Raw genomic sequence first — 21,652 nt, forward strand, 5'->3', positions numbered from 1 at the left:
AAGAAATAACTAAGATCAGAGCAGAACTGAAGGAGATAGAGACACAAAAAACCCTCCAAAAAATCAATGAATCCAGGAGTTGGTTTTTTGAAATGACAGTCTTAAGTAGTAACTGTAGTAGCTGTCATAGTGATCGTCTCAAGTAGTAACCATGGCAGTCAGCCACATTCAACATCTACCTACACTAAAAAACCACCATCATAAGAACTAAAAATCAAGTGAACAATCACAGTACCCGGTTTTAACTTCATATCACTGAAAGAGGCACTGAGGAGAGTAGGATAGACAGTCATGAATTGTGATGTCACCCTTCCCCTATCCTCACAGTGGCTGTGTGCCATGAAGACTCTGTGCACTTGGAGGAGGAAGAGTGCAGCAATTATGGGGCTTTGCATTGGAACTCAGTACTACCCTGCCACAGTGGAAAGCAACACAGGGCAGAACTCAGCTGATGCCCATGGAGGGAGCATTTAAACCAGTCCTATCCAGATGGGAGCCACTCATCCAAGTGGTTGGAACTTGAGTTCCAGCAAGCCTCACCACTCTGGGCTAAAGTGCTCTGGGGTTCTAAATAAACTTGAAAGGCAGTTCAGGCCACAGGGACTGCAACTCCTAGGCAAGTCTTAATGCCGTGTTAGGCTCAGAGCCAGTGGACTTCGGGGACACAGGACCTAGTCAAACACCAGTCAGGGTGGCTAAGGAAGTGCTTGTGCTACCCCTTCCCAAACCCCAGGCAGTGCCGCTGACAGCACTGAAAGACTCCTTCCTTCCACATGAGGAGAGTGAAGAGTAAATAAAACTTTGTTTTGCATCTTGGTTACCAGCTCAGCCACAGTAGGCTAGGGCACTGTGCAGAGTTGTAAGTCTCCCATTCTTGGCCCTAGCACCTGGACAACACTTCTGGACACACTCTTGGCCAAAGAGATCCTGCTGCCATGAAGAAAAGTACCCAGTCTTGCCAGGATTCATCATGTACTGACTAAAGAGCCCTTATGCCCTGAATAATCAGGGGCAGTAGCCAGGTAGCACATGCCATGGTCCTTGGGTGAGTCGCTGAGATGTGTTGGCTTCAAGTATGACCTACTGCATTCCAACATGGCTATGAGGAGAGACTCCTTCTGCTTGAGAAAAGCAGGGGTAAGAGTAAAGGGATTACTTTGCCTGTAATCCCAGCACTTTGGGAGGCCGAGGTGCGTGGATCACCTGAGGTCAGGAGTTTGAGACCAGCCTGGCCAACATGGTGAAACTCCATCTCCACTAAAAATATGGAAATTTACCAGATGTGGTGGTAGGTGCTTGTAGTCTTAGCTACTTGGGAGGCTGAGGCAGAAGAATTGCTGGAACCCGGGAGGCGGAGGTTGCAGTGAACTGAGATCATGCCATTGCACTCCAGCCAAGTGGACAAAAGCAAGACTCCTATTAAAAAAAAAAAAAAAAAGGAATAAAGGGGACTTTGTCTTGTGCTTTCAGGTACTAGCTCAGCCACAGTGGGGTAGAGAACCAAGCAGGCTCTTGGGGGTCCCCAATTCCAGGCCTTGCCTCTTGGATGCCATTTTTGAGCCTGCCCTGGGCAATCTAATAAAATAACACTTCACCTACATAGATACACATAGACCGAAAGTGAATCTACCCCAGCGGGAGACCAGTGCCTTGAAGGGTGAGTCCCAGACTGGGCAGCATTCACCACAAGCTGACTAAGGAGCCTTGGGCTTTAAGTGAACATTGGCAGTGGCCGGGCAGAACTCCCACTGGACCAGTGGTGATGGTAGCCACTGGGAGAGACTCCTCTGTGGTAAGATGAGGGTGCAAGGGAAGGAAGGACCTTGTCTTGTGGTTTGAGGGACAGCTTAGATGCAGTAGAATAGAACACCAGATGGAATTTTAAAGTTTTTGATTCAAATCCTGGCCTCCCAACTGCATTTCTAGATCTGCCCAGGGCCTGGGGGAATTCTCTGCCCTTAAGGGAAGAACACAAGCCTCGTTGGCTTCTTCACCTGCTGATTGTAGAGCCCTAGGGCATTGAGTAAACATAGACAGTAACTAGGTAGTGGTTACATCAGGCCTTGGGCAAGACAAAGTGCTGTGCTGGCATCAGGTCTGACCCAGCACAGTCCCAATGGTGGCGGCCACAAGGGTGCTTGTGTCATCCCTTCCTCAGCTCCAGGCAGCTCAGCCAAGAGAAAGACTGCATTTGTTTGGGAGGAAGTAAGAGACAAGAACAGGGTCTCTGCCTGGTAATTCAGATAATTCTTCTGGATCTTAATCAAGACCACCAAGACTGTACCTCTACGAGTCTCTAAGAGCACTACTGAGTTCTGGGTGCTCCCTGATGCAGATATGGCTGTAGTGACACAAAAACATAGATCACAACACCCAGGTCCCTGCAAATACTTGGGAAACCTTCCCAAGAAGGATGGGTACAAACAAGCACAGACTACAGAGACTACAATAAATACCTAACTCTTCAATGCCCAGACACTGACAAACATCCACAAGCATTAAGACCATCCAGTAAAATATGACCTTACTAAATGAACTAAATAAGGCACCAAGGACCAATCCTGGAGACACAAGAAAATGTGACTTTTCAGAGAGAGAATTCAAAATACTTGAATTGAGGAAACTCAATGAAATTTAAGACACACAGAGAAGGAAATTAGAATTTTATCAGATAAATTTAGCAAAGACGTTGAAATTAAAAAGAATCAGGCAGAAATTCTGTAGTTGAAAAATGCAATTGACATACTGAAGAAAGCGACAGAGTTTCTTAACAGCAAAATTGATCAAGCGGAAGAAAGACTTAGTGAGCTTGAAGGTAGACTATTTTAAAATACATGGTCAAAAGAGACACAAGAAAAAAGAATAAAAAGGAATGAAGTACATCTATAATATCTAGAAAATAGCCCCAAATGGGCAAATCTCAGAATTATGGCCTTACAGAAGAGATAGAGAGACAGGAGTAGAAAGTTTATTCAAAGGGACAATAACAGAGAACATCCTAATCCTAGAGAAAGATATCAGTATCAAAGTATAAGAATGTGATAGAACACCAAGCAGATTTAATCCAAAGAAGACTACCTCAAGGCATTTGATAATCAAACTGCCAAAGGTCAAGAATAAAGAAAGAATCCTAAAAGCAGTAACAGAAAAGAAACAAATGATGGCTTACTTTGGGAGGCTGAGGCACATGGATCACTTGAGGTCAGGTTTTTGAGACCAGCCTGGCCAACATGGTGAAATCCCATCTCTAGTAAAAATACAAAAATTGACCAGGAGTGGTGGTGTACTCTTGTAGTCCCAGCTACTTGGGAGTCTGAGATAGGGGAATTGCTTGAACCCAGGAGGTGGAGGTTGCAGTGATCCGAGATTACACCACTGCACTCCAGCCTGGGTGACAAAGAAGACTCCGTCTCAAACAAAACAAAACGAAAACACACACACACAAAATCATACAATGGAGCTTCAATATGTCTGGCGGCAGACTTATCAGTGGAAACCTTATAAGCCAGGGGAGAGTGGGATATTTAAAGTGCTAAAGTGGCCAGGTGCGGTGGCTCACGCCTGTAATACCAGCACTTTGGGGACAGAGGTGGGTGGATCACTTGAGGCCAGGAGTTCAAGAGCAGACTGGGCAACATGGCGAAACCCCATCCCTACTAAAAATACAAAAATTAGCCATGGGTGGTGGTGTGTGCCTGTGGTCCCACCTACTTGGGAGGCTGAGGCACAAGAATCACTGGAACCCGGGAGGTGGAGGTTGCAATGAGGCAAGATCACGCCACTGCACTCCAGCCTGGGCAACAGAGTGAGACTCTGCCTCAAAAATAAATAAATAAATAAATAAATAAATAAATAAATAAATAAATAAATAAATAAAATAAACAAATAGTGCTAAAGGAAGATTTTTTTAAAATCCTGGAATAGAATACCTGATGAAAATATCCTTTAAGCATGAAGGATAAATACTTTCCAGACACACAAAAGCTGTGGGATTTCATCAACACCAGAACAAGAAATGCTAAAGGGAGGTTTAAGTCTGAAAGAAATTGATGTTAATGAGCAAAAGGAAATCATCTGAAAGTACAAAACTCACTGGTAATAGTAAGTACTCAGAGAAATACAAAATATTATAACGCCATAGTGTGGTGCATAACCTACTCATATCTTGAGTAGAAAGACTGAAAGATGAACTGATCGAAAATAATTAGTGCAACAACTTTTCAAGACATGGATAGTACAGCAAGATATAAATAGAAACAATGAAAATTTAAAAAGCAGGGGGATAAAGTTAAAATGTAGAGTTTTTTTTATTAGTTTTATCTTTACTTGTTTGTTAGCTACTGTGTTTGTTTATGCAATTAGTGTTAAGTTGTCATCAGTTTAAAATAATAGATTATAAGATATTATTTTAAGCCTCACAATAACCTCAAACCAAAAAGCATACAATGAATGCACAAAACATAAAAAACAATAAATTAAAGCATACCACCAGAGAAAATTGCCTTTGTTTAAAGGAAGATAAGAGCAAAAGGAAGAAGGAAGTGAAGACCACAACCAGAAAACAAATAAGAAAATGGCAGGAGTAAGTTTTTATTTTCAATAATAACATTGAATGTAGTTGGACTAAACTCACCAATCAAAGATATAAAATGACTGAATGGATAAAAAACAAGACTGGACAATCTACAAAAACAACTCGTTACCTATACAGACACAAATAGACTGAAAATAAAGCAATGGAAAAATATGCTAGTGGAAATCAAAAAAGAGTAGGAGTGGCTATGCTTATATAAGATAAAATAGATTTCAAGACAAAAACTATCAAAAGGGCAGAGAAAGTCATTATATAATGATTAATGGGTCAATTCAGAAAGAGGATATAACAGTTTTAAATATCTATGCACTTAACTACGGAGCACCCAGATGTATAAAGCAAATATTGTTAGAGCTAGAGAGAGAGATAGACCCCAATACAATAATAGCTGGAGACCGCAATATTCCACTTTCGGCATTGGATAGATCTTCCAGACAGAAAATCAACAAAGAAAAATCAGACTTACTCTGCACTACTGACCAAATGAACCTGGTAGATATTTGTAGAATATTTCACCCAATGGTTGCAGAATACACATTCTTCTCTGCAGCACATGAATCATTCTCAAGGATAAACTATATATTAGGCCACAAAATAGTCTTAAAACATTCAGAAAAATAATATCAAGCATCTTCTCTGACCACAATGGAATAAAACTAGAAATCAAAAATTGGGGGAATTTTGGAAACTATACTAACATATAAAAATTAACAATATGCTCCTGAATGACCAGCAGGTCAATAAAGAAATTAAAAAGGGAATTTAAAAAGTTTGTAAAACATATGATAGTGGAAACACATACCAAAACCTACAAGATACAGAAAAAGCACTACTGAGAGGGAAGTTTATAGCAATACGCACCAGATCAAAAAAGTAGAATACTTCAAATAAACAACTTAAAAATGCATCTTAAAGAACTAGAAGAGCAAGAGCTAACCAAACCCAAAATTAGTAGAAGAAAATGAATAATAAAGATTGAGCAGAAATAAAGGAAACAGATACAGAAAACAATTTTAAAAATCAATGAAATGAAAAGTTGGTTTTTTGAAAAGATAAACTGAACTGATAAACTGAAGCTTTAGCCAGACTAAGAAAGAAAAGAGAAAAACTCAAATAGATAAAATCAGAGATTAAAAAAGAGATATTATGACAACTATAACAGTAATACAAAGGATATTAATGGCTACTGTGAGCAACTATATGCCAATAAGTTGGAAAACATAGAAGAAGCCAATAAATTCTGAGATACATACAACCTACCAGGATTGAACCAGGAAGAAATTCAAAATCTGAACAGGTCAATAACAAGTAATGAGGTCAAAGTCATAATAAAAAGTCTTCCAGCAAAGCCAAGCTCGGGACCTGATAGCTTTGCTACTAAACTTTACCAAACATATAAAGAACTAATGCCATTTCTACTGTAACTATTCCAAAAAATAGAGGAGAAGGGAACATTTCTGAATTCATTCTACAAGGCCAGTGGTACCCTGATACCAAAACCAGACAAAGACACGTCAAAAAAGAAAACTACAGGCCAATATCCATGATAAATATTGATGCAAAAACCCTCAACAAACTACTAGCAAACTGAATTCAACAACACATTAAAAAGATCATTCATCATGACCAAGTGTGATTTATCCCAGGGATGCAAGGATGGTTCAACATATGTAAATCAATTGATATGATATATCATATCAACAAAATGAAGGACAAAAACCATAAGATCATTTCAACTGATGATGAAAAAGAATCTGATAAAATTCAACATGTCTTCATGATAAAAATTTCTCAAAAAACTTGATATAAAAGAAATATAACTTAACATAATAAAAGCCATATGTGACAGACCCACAGCTGCATAATACTGAATGGGAAAAGATGGAAAGTTTTTCCTCTAAGTTATGGAACACAACACACATGCCCACTTTCACCACTGTTATTCAACATACTACTGGAAGTCCTAGCTGAAGCAATCAAATAAGAGAAAGAAATAATGGGCATCCAAATTGGAAAGGAAGAAGTTAAATTATCTTTGTTTGCAGATGATATGATATTATATTTGGAAAAACCTAAAGAGTCTGCCAACAAGCTATTATAACAGATAAATAAGTTCAATAAAATTGTAGGATACAAAATCAACATACATTTCTATATGCCAACAGTAGCATTTCTATATGCCAACAGTAAATTATCTGAAAAGGAAACAAGAAAGTAATCCTATTTATGATAGCAACAAATTAAATAAAATACCTTGGAATTAACCAAAGAAGTATAAGATCTGTACACTGAAAACTATAAAACACTGATGAAAGTAATTGAAGAGGACACACAGAAAATAGAAAGATACTCTATGTTCACGGATTGGAAGAATCAATATTGTTAAAATGTTTATACTTCCAAAAGCAATCTACAGATTCAACACAATTCCTATCAAAATTCCAGTGACATTCTTCACAGAAATAGAAAAAAAAAACACTAAAATTTATATGGAACCACAAAAGACTCAGAATAGCCAAAGTTACTCTGAGCAAAGAGAACAAAACTGGAGGAATTACATTAGCTGGCTTCAAATTACCCTACAGAACTATAGTAACCAAAACAGCATGATACTGGAATAGAAAATGGACACATAGACCAATGGAATAGAATAAAGAACCCAGAAACAAATCCATACACCTATAGTGAATTCATTTTCCACAAAGGTGCTAAGAACATACTTTGGGGGAAAGGGCAGTCTATTCAATAAGTGGTGCTGGGAAAACTGGATATCCATATTCAGAAGACTGAAACTAGATCCCTATCTCTCACCGTGTAAAAAATCAAATCAAAATGGATTAAAGACTTAAATCTAGGACCTCAAACTATGAAACTACTAAACAACAACATTGAGGAGCCTCTCTAGGACATTGGACTGGAAAAAGATTTCTTGAGCATATGCACCAGAAGCATAAGCAACCAAAACAAAAATAGATAAATGGGATCACATCAAATTAAAAAGCTTCTGTACAGGAAAGGATACATCAATAAAGTGAGGAGACAACCCACTGAATGGGAGAAAATATCTGCAAACTATTCATCTGGCTAGGGACTAATAAGCAGAATATAGAAAGAACTCCAACAACCTTGGCCAGGCACGGTGACTCACACCTGTAATCCCAGCAATTTGGGAGACCGAGGTGGGTGGATAACTTGAGGTAAGGAGTTTGAGACCAGCCTGGCCAGCATGGTGAAACCCTGTCTCTACTAAAAATACAAAAAGTAGCCAAGCATGGTGGTGTGCATCTGTAATCCCAGCTACTAGGGAGGCTGGGGCATGAGAATCGCTTCAACCCAGGAGGCAGAGGTTGCAGTGAGCCGAGATCATACCACTGTACTACTGCCAGGGCAACAGAGCGAGACTCCGTCTCCAAAAAAAAAAAAAAGAACTCCAACAACTCTATAGGAAAAATCTAAAATTTGGTTAAAATATGGGAAAAATATCTGAATAGACCTTTCTCAAAAGAAGACGTGCAAATGGAAAACAGGTATATGAAAAGGTGCCCAACGGCACTGAGTATCAGAGAAATGCAAACCAAAACTACAGCGAGATATCATCTCACCCTTATTAAAATGACTTTTATCCAGAAGACAACCAATAGCAAATGCAGGTGAGAATGTGCAGAAAAAGTTACCCTTGTATAGTTTTGATGAGAATGTAAATTAGTACAAACACTATGGAGAATAGTTTGGAGGCTCATCAAAAAAACTAAAATTAGAGCTGTCATGTGATCCAGTAATCCTACTGCTAGGTATATACCCCAAAGAAAGGAAATAAAATCAGTATATCAAAGAAATATCTGCACTCCCATGTTTATTTCAGCACTATTCACAACAGCCAAGATTTGGAAACAAGCTAAGGGTCCATCAGCAAACGAATGGATAAAAAAAGCGTACATATACACAATAGAGTATTGTTCAGTGATAAAAATGAATGAAATTCTGTCATTTGCCACAACGTGAGTGGAACTGGAGGTCATTATGGTATGTGAAATAAGCCAGGCACAGAAAGACACATTTCACATCTTTTGACAATTACAAAACTAAGAATTAAAACAACTGAAATCATGGAGATAGAGAGTAGAAGCATGGTTACCAGATACTGGAAAGGGTAGTGGGGGTGCATTGTAGGGAAGTGGGAATTGTTAATGGTGACTAAAAATAGTGAGAATGAGCAAGATACAGTATTTGATAGGAGAACAGAGTGACTATAGTCAATAATAATTTAATGGTACATTCCAAAATAGCTAAAAGTATATAATTGGATTGTTTATAACACAAAGAATAAATGTTGAGGTGATGGATACTCCATTTACCCTGATGTGATTATTATGCATTGTATACCTGTATCCAAGTATCTCATGTACCCCATAAATATTGCACCTTCTATGTTCCTACAAAAACTAAAAATTTTAAAAAGTTCACAACTTAAAAGAAAAACTCGACTTCTGGAATGCCATAGTAAGGACTTCTGCAATAAAAGTAGTTCTTCTCTTCTAAAAAAGCAATTTGAATGCTGGCAAAAAATCTGTTGGCTGGGGGCAGTGGCTCACGCCTGTAATCCCAGCACTTTGGAAGGCTGAGGCAGGCGGATCACCTGAGGTCAGGAATTCGAGGCAAGCCTGGCCGACGTGGTGCAACCCCATCTCTTCTAAAAATACAAAATGTAGCCAGGCATGGTGGTGGGCGCCTGTAATCCCAGCTACTTGGGAGGCTGAGGCAGGAGAATCACTTGAATCCGAGGCGGAGGTTGCAGTCAGCTGAGATCGTGTCATTGCACTCCAGCCTGGGAGACAAGAATGAAACTCCATCTCAAAAACAAACAAACAAACAGTCAAAACCAAGTCTTTTAGTACTCTGGAAATTTGAGTTTTGTAACAATCAGAAAAGTGTTTATTCAAGAAAACTGGCTGAAGCTCAGTAGAAACTGCAGGCCTTGTGGCATTTCGACTTGCTTTAATTCTATTATAACTTTCCTTTCCCAGTTCTGGGTAAACCTTGAAAGCCAAGAGTCATGCAGTTATGGTCATTATGAAAACTGGCAGCCTTAGAAATCACTGGAGGAAGCAGAAGGACTTTGGAGTTCCCCAAAGTTTCATCTTTAGAGAATAATTACTGTTTTATTTCCCAAAACACATTATCAAAACTCCATTCTCATGGTTTGTCTTATTTCACCTGACTCATAGCTCACCTTGAACAACTGTACACTAACAAACTGGATACATTTCTGGAGACATACAAGCTACCAAGATTGAATCAGGAAGAAGTAGAAAACCTGAATAGACCAATAATGAGTAATGAAATCAAATCAGTAATAAAAAGCCTCCCAAAAAAGAATGTCCAGGACCATATGGCTTCAGTGCCAAATTTTACCAAACATTCAAAGAATTAACACCAATTCTAATCAAGCTCTTCCAAAAAATTGAAGAAAAGAGAATTATTTCTAGCTCATTACTGAAGCCAACATTACTCTGATACCAAAACAAGACAAGGATACAAGAAAGAAAGAAAACTACAGACCAATATCCCTGATGAACATTATGCAAAAATTATCAGTAAAATACTAGCAACAGCTTATCAAAAATAATAAGAATACACCATGATCAAGTGGGATTTATTCCAGGGATGTGAGTATCATTCAACATATGCAAGTTGGTAAATGTGATACATCACAATAGAATGAAGGACAAAAAATCATATGATCACCTCATAGATGCAGAAAAAGCATTGGATAAAACTCAACATCTCTTCATGATAAAAACACTAGGCCAGGCATGGTGGCTTACACCTATAATCCCAGCACTTTTGGAGGCTGAAGTGGGTGGATCACTTGAACTCAGGAGTTGCAAGACCTGCCTGGGCAACATAGCAAAACTCTGTCTCTACAAAAAATACAAAAATTAGCCGGGTACAGTGGTTTGCATCTGCAGTTCCAGCTACCTGGGAGATTGAGGCAGGAGAATTGCTTGAGCCTGGGAGGCAGAGGTTGCAAGATCATGCCGCTACACTCCAGCCTGGGCAATGGGAGTGATACCTTGTCTCAAAAACAAAAACGAAAACGAAAACAAAAGAACTCTCAACAAACTAGGCATAGAAGAAACACACCTTACATGGTAGTCCATTTCCATTGCTATTAAAAAAAATACCTGAGCCTTGATAACTTAAAAAGAAAAGAGGTTTATTTGGCTGATGGTTCTGCAGATTATACATGAAGCATAATGAGGACCATGGCAGAAGGTGAAGGGGAGACAGCATATCACATGGTGAGAGAGGGGGATTGCATGGTAGCTCTAATTTTAGTTTTTTGATGAGCCTCCAAACTGTTCTCCATAGAGATTGTATTAATTTATATTCCAGTTTTCCAGTTTGTTAGGGTATAGTTGTTCATAATATTCTCTAATGATATATTGTATTATTGTATTGGAATCTATTTCTCCCTTTATATCTAATAATATTTGCTTTATATATCTAGGTGCTCTGGTATTGGTAACTGGTAAACATATATGTTTAGAATAGTTATATCATCTTGCTGAATTGATCCCATTATAATATAATATATATATTATATAATGACCTTCTTTGTCTCTTTTTAAGGTCTTTGACTTAAAGTTTATTATATCTAATATGATTATAGCTACTGATGCTTGCTTTGATTTTTATTTACTTGAAATATCTTTTTCAATCCCTCTACTTTCAGTTATATGTGTCTTTGTAGGTGAGATGAATTTCTTATAGGCAGCATATAGTTGGGTTATAATTTTTTATCTATTTGACCAGCCTCTATCTTTTATATTATAAATGTGAGGGCTTATTCCCATAATTTTAGTAATTGTTTTTTTCTCTTTTATTGTTTATCATTGGGGTTTGGCAGTATTCTGTGGTGGTAACATTTGAGTCTTTCCTTGCTTGTGTATTAGCTCTTCCAGTGTTTTTTACATTTGTGTGTGTTTTTGTGATGGTAGATATCATTCTTTCACTTCTGGGTATAGGTCTCACTTAAACATTTCTTGTAGGTCTGGTCTAGTAGTGATGCATTCCCTCAGCTTTTGCTTGTCTGGAAAACAATTTTATTGTTTTCCTTTTTTATTTTTTCTTTATTCGTGAAGGGTAACTTTGCTGGGTATAATATTTGTGCCAGCCGTTTTTTCTTTCTTTCTTTCTTTCAGTAGTTCGGATATATTATTCCATTCTCTCCTGACCTGTAGGATTTCTGCTGAGAAATCTGCTGTTATTCTCATGAGGATTCCTTTATAAATGCCCAGATACTTTTCTCTTGCTGTTTTTAGAATTCTCTTTTTGTCTTTAGCTTTTGACAATTTGACTGTAATGTGCTGAGGAGAAGACCTTCTTGAATTGTATCTATTTGAGGACCTCTGAACCTCCTGTATCTGGGTGTCTACATCTCTTGCTAGGCTTGCAAAGTTTTCATCTATTATTTTATTAAATCGGTTTTCTAATTCTTTTTTTTCTTTGCTTGCTAGGACACAAAAAATCCAAATATTTGGTCACTTTATGGTGTCCTATATGTCACATAGGCTTTGCTAATTTTTTAAATTCTTTTTCATTTATTTTTATCTGATTGCGTTATTTCAAAACACCTATCTTCAATTGCTAAGATTCTTTCTCCTGCTTGATCTAGTTCTGCTTGATCGATTGTTGAAGCTTTCATATGTATTTTGTATTTCATTCAATAATTTCTTCATTTCCAGAATTTCTATGTGGTTCTTTTTTATTATATCTATCTCTTTGGTAAATTTTCCATTCATATCCTGAATTATTTTCCTGATTCCATTGTATTTTTCTCCCTTGTCTGTCACTGGGTTTCTTTAAAATCAATATTTTGAATTTTGGTGGGGGGATTTCATAAATTCATAAATTTCTTTTTGATTGAGATCTGTTGCTTGTTCTCAATTATAATTCTTATGCTGTTCCTTTGGGGGTTTCATATTTCCCTGCTTTTTCATGTTTCTTATGTCCTTACATTGATATCTGCACATCTGGTAACAGTCTCCAGATAGCTCCCTGTGTAACAGTTGCTTCTTCCAGTTTTCTGAGTTTGCTTTCACAGGGGAGGACATTTTTCGAAAGATGTATCTATAGTGTTTGTTGGGTAGGGTGCTTTGGCTTTGATTGTGGTGCATGTGGTAGTATAGCCTCTGTGTGATTTCTTCAGCTGTAAACAAGATCAGTGTTATCTGTAATTTTCTGGGGTGTGGTTCTTAGTGGAGGTTGTGATGAAGTTTTGCTGGGGACTGGAATGCCATGGCCAGTCCTTTGGCCCCATTGTTGGCAGCAGCAGTCTGAGCATGCCTCAGTTTTCCAGAGCAGCATGTACTCACACTAGTGTTGGTAAGTCCAGACAGGTTGATTCTTGGACCTCCACGTGCCTTGCTTGGGTGCCAGGAGTGGCAGCAGTAGTCTGGGTGGTTAGGTAGGTTCTTAAGGCCCCTGGGCAGCAGGAAGTGTGGGTTATGACAGTAGCAATGGTAGGACAACCCTCTGGGATGCAAGTGTTCTTGGTCCATGTTAAGGTGTGACTGGATAAGTGGACTAGTCCCCAGGCCTGCAGGTGGTACATGGTGGTGGGTGTCAGCTGTGGTTATTGTAGCAGTTTGGGTAGGCCTAACTTAAGATCCTAGGAGGAGTGCTCAAGTACCAGTGGTAGTGGACTGGACTGGGCAATTCCCAGGCACCTGAATGGCATGCTTGAGTATTTAGGGGATGAAGCTGGGCTGGGCAGACCTGTCCTGAGGCCTCCCACTGGTGCATGCAGGAGCTTGCTCTGCTATGAATATAGCAGGGTGATCTTCTAGCCACCAGTGGAATGGTTAGGTTGTGCAGTAGCTATACTGCAGCCCTGCTACTAGGGAGTATGGGATTGCTTTCAGTGAGAACAGCTGTAGGCAGGCAGCTGGGGGGCACACACTTTACTTACACTTCAGCCCCGCAGCAGCCTGCAGCTGCAGAAATTGTGGATTGTGGGATCTTTCCTTGGAGAATGTGAAGATGCTTGGCCATCCCTTTCCTGGGGATGTGGGGTTGCTGCCAGTGGCTTCTTACTCAATCTTGGCAGTAGTGGCTGCACATAGAAAATGTCAGCGTCAGCTGGGCACCAAAGATGTGGAGATGCAAGGACTGTTGGTCCTCAGGGCAGGAAGCATTCTAATAGATATTGGTGGGAGTTTGGGCCACTAGGGGTCTCTTACTGACCCTTCATCTGCATTAGGAAGCCTCTCCAGGCTTCCAGTTGATTCCAACTGAGCAGGCTGCCACACTTTCCTCTTCTTCTTTGCATTTGGTGCTTGCCATCAATTCTCTGTTGAATTCCAGTGCTCTCTCCTAGACAATGTATTCAAACTGTGATTACTCACCATTTTGGTTTTTCTCCATGGAAGAGGTAAGTAACAGATGCATCTAGTCAGCCATCATGAAGCCCCTTCCTTCTGCACTAACCACTCCTATTCAACATTATTCTGGAGGTTCTAGCAAGGGCAGTTAGGCAAGAAAAAGAAATAAAAAGCATTCTGATTGAAAGTAAAAATAAAACAATCTCCATGGCATGATCTTATATATAGAAAATCCTAATAAATACAAAAAAATTAGAACAAATAAATTAGTTTATCAAGGTTGCAGAATACACAATCAGTATACAAAAACCAAGTGACTTATGTACACAAAAAACAATCTGAAAATGAAGAAAAATTTTGATTTATGATAGTATCAAAAAGTGAATTACTTAGCAATAAATTGAACAAAACCGGTGCAAGGCTTGTATTCTAAAAATGACAAACATACATGAAAAAAATTAAAGAAACCTGAAATAAATAAAAAGACATTTCATGCTCATGAATCTGAAGGGTTAATATTGTTAATATGGCAACACTTGCTAAATTGGTCTGCAGATTCAATTCAATCCCTATCAGAAACTCAGCTGAGTTCATTTAGAAATTGAAGAACTGATTCGAAAATTCTTATGGAGTTGCAAAGTACTCAGAAAGGTCAAAACAGTATTGAAAAAAAAAAAAGAACAAATTTGAGAACTCACACTTCTAGATTTCAAAACTTACTGCAAAGATATAGTCATCAAGATTATGTAGTACCGGCATAAGGACAGATATATAGATCAATGGAAATGAATGGAGAGTTCATAAATAAACCTATGCATGTATGATCAACTGATTTTTGACGTGGGTACCAAGACCACTGAAGGGGCGGGGGTCCATTCAATGCATGATACTGGGAAAACAGGATGGCCATATACAAACAAAACAAAACAAAACAAAATAAAAAAACAAGATAGACCCCCCTACCTCACTCCTTATACAAAAATAAATGTAGGTTATAGACATAAATATAAGAGCTAAAACTACAAAGTTCTCAGAAAAAAGCACAGAAGTAAATAGTCAACAGGCACCTGAAAACATGCTCAACATCATTAGTGATTTGGGAAATAAAAATTAAAACCACAATGAGAAATAACGTCGTATTCACTAAGATGGCTGTAATTAAAACAAGAACTCTTGGTGAAGGTGTGGAGAAATTGGGATCCTCATAAATTGCTGGCGGGAATGTAAAATAGTACACCCGCTTTGCAAGTCTGGAAAATTTAGCAGTTCCTCAAATTGTTATAGAGTTATCATATGACCCATTAATTCCAGGAATATATAGGGGTAGATTTAAGTATGTATATCTATGTCCTACATATATACCCAACAGAATTAAAAACATATGGTTAAGGAAAATTTGCACACAAATATTCACAGCAGCATTATTCGTAATAACCCAAAAGCAGAAACAACCCAATGTCCATCAACTGAAGAATGGATAAACAAAATGTGACAGTCATAAAATGAAATACTATTTTGCCATAAAAATAAGTTTTAGTAATATTCTACAGCATAGATGAACATTGAAATAATTATGTTAAGTGAAAGAAGACAGACATAAATGGTCACATGTATGAATCATGCATGGTGGTATGATTTCATTTATATGAAATCTTCAGGATAAGCAAATTCATAGAGACAGGAAATAGATTAGTAGTTGCCAGAGGCTAGGGCAAGGAGGAAATGGGGGAATGTCTGCTAACAGATATGTGGTTTCCCTTTGGAGTGATTAAAATCTTCTAGAACTAGACAGTAGTGATCAATGCACATCCCTGTGAATATATTAAATACCATCGAATTATACATTTTTAAAAAGTGAACTTTATGGTATGTGAATTGTATCCTAATAAAGCCATTATTAAAAATTTAATCAAGATAAGGTGAAAAATTTGAAGATATCAATAGAAATAGAAACAGAAAAGTAGTCCAATAAATAAATAAATGGAGAGTAATGTGATTTTCTTCATAGAAAGATTTAGTATTATAATATTACAAAACCATAATTTGTTCACAAATTAATAGATAAATTCAGTGTAATCTCAATGAAAATTACTAACTTTGAAAAATAATTCCCTTCAAAATGATTCTAAAGTTCATCTGGAACAATAAATGCACAAGAATAACCAATAAAATTTTGAAACAAGAAAAATAAAAGTAGCTTGCTTCACCAGAACAAAACCTATTATGAAGTTAATGACTAGAGAGTAGAAAATCGGTTCCAAGAAGACTATAGTTATTTCGTGATAAATGCACAATTGCTAAAATTTTGGGACAAAATCATACCTCACAACATATGCAAAGCTAAATTCCATATAAATTAAATAAGTATAAAAAACAAGACTATTAGAACAAAACATTGGAGAATATTTTTATAACCATGGGATGGTTAAAACCTTCCTAAACTAGATTAAAAACAGGTGTAAAATGGGAAAAACAGATGGATCTAAATATATACAAATTAAAATTTTCTGTACAATAAGAGGACTAGAATAAACAAAGAAAAGATGGGAAATATTTGCAATGCACATAATAGGCAATATATATATATATATTTTTGAGATGGAGTTTTGCTCTTGGCGCCCAGGCTGGAGTGCAGTGTCACAATCTCGGCTCACCACAACCTCTGCCTTCTGGGTTCAAGCGATTCTCCTGCTTCAGCCTACCGAGTAGCTGGGATTACGGTGCCTGCCACCATGCCTGGCCACTTCTTTGTATTTTTAGTAGAGACGGGGTTTCACCATGTTGGCCAGGCTGGTCTTGAACTCCTGACCTCAGGTGGTCCACCCGCCTTGACCTCCCAAAGTGCTGGGATTACAGGCGTGAGCCACCATGCCTGGCTGGTAATAGACCACTTCTATAATAAGTAAAATAGGAACAAACTAAGAGAATAATGAGCAAGGTATATGAACAAGCAATTCACAGATGAAAAAAACACAGGTAGCTAATAATATGAAAAGACATTTAGCCTCTCTAGCCATTGTGGAAATGCATATTAAAATAATGAGATTTTTTGATATCAGATTGACTTAAAAATGTTATTTTAAGTTTGATACAACCCATGGTTGGAGATAGTGTGGAGGAATGAGTATTTTCATAGATGGTTGATAGAAGTTTAAATGATATAGCCTATTTAGATGGTAATTTAACATTATCTTTTTTTCTTCTTATTATATTTTATTGCTAGGGTACATGTGTACAAAGTGCAGGTTTGTTACATATGTATACATGCTGCATTAAGTCGTCATTTGCATTAGGAGATATGCTATCCCTCCCCCCTCCCCCCACCCCACAACAGGTCCTGGTATGTGGTGTTCCCCTTCCTGTGTCCAGATGTTCTCATTGTTCAGTTCCCACCTATGAGTGAGAACATGTTGTGTTTGGTTTTTGGTCCTTGCAATAGTTTGCTGAGAATGATGGTTTCCAGCTTCATCCATGTCCCTACAAAGGGCATGAACTCATCCTTTTTTATGGCTGCATAGTATTGCATGGTGCGTATGTGCCACATTTTCTTAATCCAGTCTATCATTGGTGGACATTTGGGTTGGTTCCAGATCTTTGCTATTGTGAATAGTGCCACAATAAACATACATGTGCATGTGTCTTTATAGCAGCATAATTTATAATCCTTTGGATATACATCCAGTAATGGCATGGCTGAGTCAAATGGTATTTCTAGTTCTAGATCCTTGAGGAATCACCACACTGGCTTCTACAATGGTTGAACTAGTTTACAATCCCACCAACAGTGTAAAAGTGTTCCTATTTCTCCATATCCTCTCCAGCATATGTTGTTTCCTGACTTTTTAATGATTGCCATTCTAACTGGTGTGAGATGGGATCTCATTGTGGTTTTGATTTGCATTTCTCTGATGGCCAGTGATGATGAACATTTTTTCATGTGTCTGTAGGCTATGTAAACGTCTTCTTTTGAGAAGTGTCTGTTCATATCCTTTGTCCACTTTTTGATGGGGTTGTTTTTTTCTTGTAAATTTGTTTGAGTTCTTTGTAGATTCTGGATATTAGCTCTTTGTCAGATGAGTAGATTGCAAAAATTTTCTCCTATTTTGTAGGTTGCCTGTTCACTCTGATGGACGGTAGTTTCTTTTGCTGTGCAGAAGCTCTTTCGTTAGATCCCATTTGGCAACTTTGGCTTTTGTTGCCATTGCTTTTGGTGTTTTAGCCATGAAGTCCTTGCCCATTCCTATGTCCTGAATGGTATTGCCTAGGTTTTCTTCTAGGGATTTTATGGTTTTAGGTCTAACATTTAAGCCTTTAATCCATCTTGAATTAATTTTTGTATAAGGTGTAAGGAAGGGATCCAGTTTCAGCTTTCTACATATGGTTAGCCAGTTTTCCCAGCAGCATTTATTAAATAGGGAATCCTTTCCCCATTTCTTGCTTTTGTCAGTTTTGTCAAAGATCAGATGTTGTAGATGTGTGGTATTATTTCTGAGGGCTCTGTTCTGTTCCATTGGTCTATATCTCTGTTTTGGTACCAGTAGCATGCTGTTTTGGTTACTGTAGCCTTGTAGTATAGTTTGAAGTCAGGTAGCATGATGCCTCCAGCTTTGTTCTTTTGGCTTAGGATTGTCTTGGCAATGTGGGCTCTTTTTTGGTTCCATATGAACTTTAAAGCAGTTTTTTCCAATTCTGTGAATAAACTCATTGGTAGCTTGATGGGGATGGCATTGAATCTATAAATTACCTTGGGCAGTATGGCCATTTTCAAGATATTGATTCCAAAAGTTCAAATATACATACTTTTTGATTTAGTAATTTTACCTTTAAGAATGTAGCCTCTAAAAATACATGTCAACCTTAAGAACATCTCCCTCCAGAGAATAAGTGGTATTTAATAGTTTTCCTTGTGCAGAGAAACTGAGATTCCCAGGTACAGAGAAACTAGGATCCTCATCAGTATTGATGGAAGTGAAAACCACTTTATCACTATTTATCAAAAGTTCAAAAATTTCATGCTATCTAACCCAGTGAACTTTATTGCTGGGAATTCGTCATGAGGAAATTATCCTAACTGTGGTAAAAGCTTTCTGTCTAAAGATGTTCATAACATCTTTAGACATTAAGGATAACGTCATTATCCTTAACAGCTAAACATTTGAATTTATTTAAAAGTTCAAAAGGGAAACATTAAATAAACTATGGCAAATCTGCTCAATAGGCTATTATGACACCACTGAAAATGATATTTATGATGATATTATTCACATAGAAAGTGCTTCTGAGATTATATTTTGCAAAATGTCAGAGTATTAGAGTATGCCTGAGTTATCATTGCAGATGTCTTGAGCAAATATTCATTGAATTCAAATGTCTACCACTTGGAAAGCCCCTTTTCATATATCAGCACCAAGGCAGTCTACCCCTTCTGGGTGTTTCCCCATTCCCTGCCCCTGTTGGCAAGATTTCTCCTGTACCTGCTTTTCTGAGTTTGCCCACACTACCACCTGTTTCTTTGCCATTTCTTGGCTTCTACCATTTCTTCCCGCATCTGCAGTGGCTGTCCTCTCCCACACCATCTTTGCTTTCATTCCCCAAGGCCTCAGGATACAAGGATATTAGACTTTTACTAAGCATTTAGAGATAGTGGAGTGGGGGGTTGAAAATGGCACTGAAAGGAGTATCAGAATGAATGTCCATTACTGTTGCTAAAAGTCACTGTTCCCTCCCCTCAGTGGGATTCTGGAGCCAACTGTCAAAATAGTATTGTGTTTATCCTCCCGGTGAAAAAAATCATATGCATCTTTGAACTGAGGATGTATATGATGGTTTCAATCAGTCATGCCTACATGAGTGATTAAACAGCCAACAGCTCTGTTCTCTGAAGTTGGGCCCAGGTTCAGCTAGAAGGATTAGCACTGTCTGCTGCAGCCTGGGGAGCACCTCGAGTCAGCCATCTTAGTCAGATTAGTGTTGGCATTCTGTGATTAAATAGGGCTATATGCTGAGTCCATTTCCACAGGCCAGAGAGGAAATCAAATTCTCCAGCCTTAGAATAGGGACAGCTTGTGTTGTGCCAGAACCGTATTAGACAAAATAAAACAAAATTGTATTTGCTTTTCTGTGAAACGATGTTGCCCTCATATCCATGTGCTAGAAGAAAGATGAGTCATGTGGCTCAGTGCCCTGGTCAGCCATGTCCACAGGCTGCAGCCAGTGGTCAAGGACAGGACAGGAAATGACCTTAAGATGCCCAGCACAGTTTGCTGCTGGAGAGGAGAGCCGCCAATGTCTTCAGGATATTTAAAGGGGCTTCAATCTTATTAAGCTCCTGTTAATAAACACGACTTCCTTATTTATTAGGATAAAGTGGCCTGGGATTAGACAGAGAACCTAGTATTTAGCATTCAGGAAATAGAAAAATAGAAAAAACATTTTTTTTTCTGAATTATCCCACAGCTGTGAACCCAGGATTGACTCTTTTACTGTCACAGTATTGATTTCAACTGTGATGTCCCAAGCTCATTTCTGAGTGTTTTTTTCTGTCTCAATTCTTGATTTTTAAAATTGTTGCTAACTGATTATTGAGAAAACCATAGTTGTAAATATCAAACTTCCTTTCCAAATAGTGGCTTAGGTATGTTTGAGAAGAAAAATTCTGCCCTCATTTTTCTTTGTGGTACAAAGCAAATCTCCTTGGATTTTAGGTGATCTATTGATTGAGTCCATCACATTTTCTAGCCTTTTCTAGGATGAAGCCTACCCTTTCGGGTAGAAAAGCCTGAAGAATGTCTCTCTTCTTCCCTGAGAATCCCTGTTTATTCCTTGTTACAACCTGGTTTGGGACTGAGTGCAAATCAGAGTGAGACCTCTTTCACCCCAGAGGCCAGGTCCCCGTGAACAGAGTTGCCCTGCAGAGCTCAGATTAGCAGTAAACACTCAGGGAGACAGCCAGAGGTAGTGGCCCTGCAGGCAGGCACCACCCCATCATCAGACAGTTCATGATTTGGCATATTGTGGCTGGGGAGGTGAAGCAGATAACAGAATAGAAGAGAGAATTTCTGTAGCTTGATTGGGAGAGGCAAAACATGTGAGCTGGCTCAGACCTTCAGAGCATGGGATAGAGCTCTGGTCAGCAAGGAGAGCTCCAGATTTGAGTGTGGAGCCTGGTGCCAGATTGCTGACCTGCTAGGGAAAGCTAATGCCACTCAAACTTGTGTGCTGAGCAGTTGGTAGTGAAGCCTTTATGGCCAGTATGAGTTTTCCTTTTTGCTGAACTTGTCTAAGAAAATGCTCATAAGCATTACTTAGTACTTATTTATTTATTTAAATAAAGAATATCCAAATTGCTCTCTACCTAGGAAGGGGGAAGGTCAATAAGTCCAGCAAGAAACTTGGGCCAGGGAAATGGAGGAACTTATTTCCTTTCCATGCCTGGAGGCCTTAGCTGGGCTTGGCTGTCTTGGATTGCCTCCAAGTCTGAGGTGGCAGTTTGCAGAACATATTGACAGGCTCAGTGCTGAAAAATTTATGCACTATAAAAGTATAATGCCCATCACGTATTAAGCACTTAAAAAGACTCTAGGAGGCCCATTATTTATTCACATTTTACACATGAGAAAGCTGAGGCAGACAGTGATGTAAACCACCTGCCTAACATTATACAGCTGGTGGA

This window comes from Colobus angolensis, unplaced genomic scaffold (genome assembly GCF_000951035.1).
Source record: "Colobus angolensis palliatus isolate OR3802 unplaced genomic scaffold, Cang.pa_1.0 Scaffold31, whole genome shotgun sequence".
NCBI lineage: Eukaryota > Metazoa > Chordata > Mammalia > Primates > Cercopithecidae > Colobus > Colobus angolensis.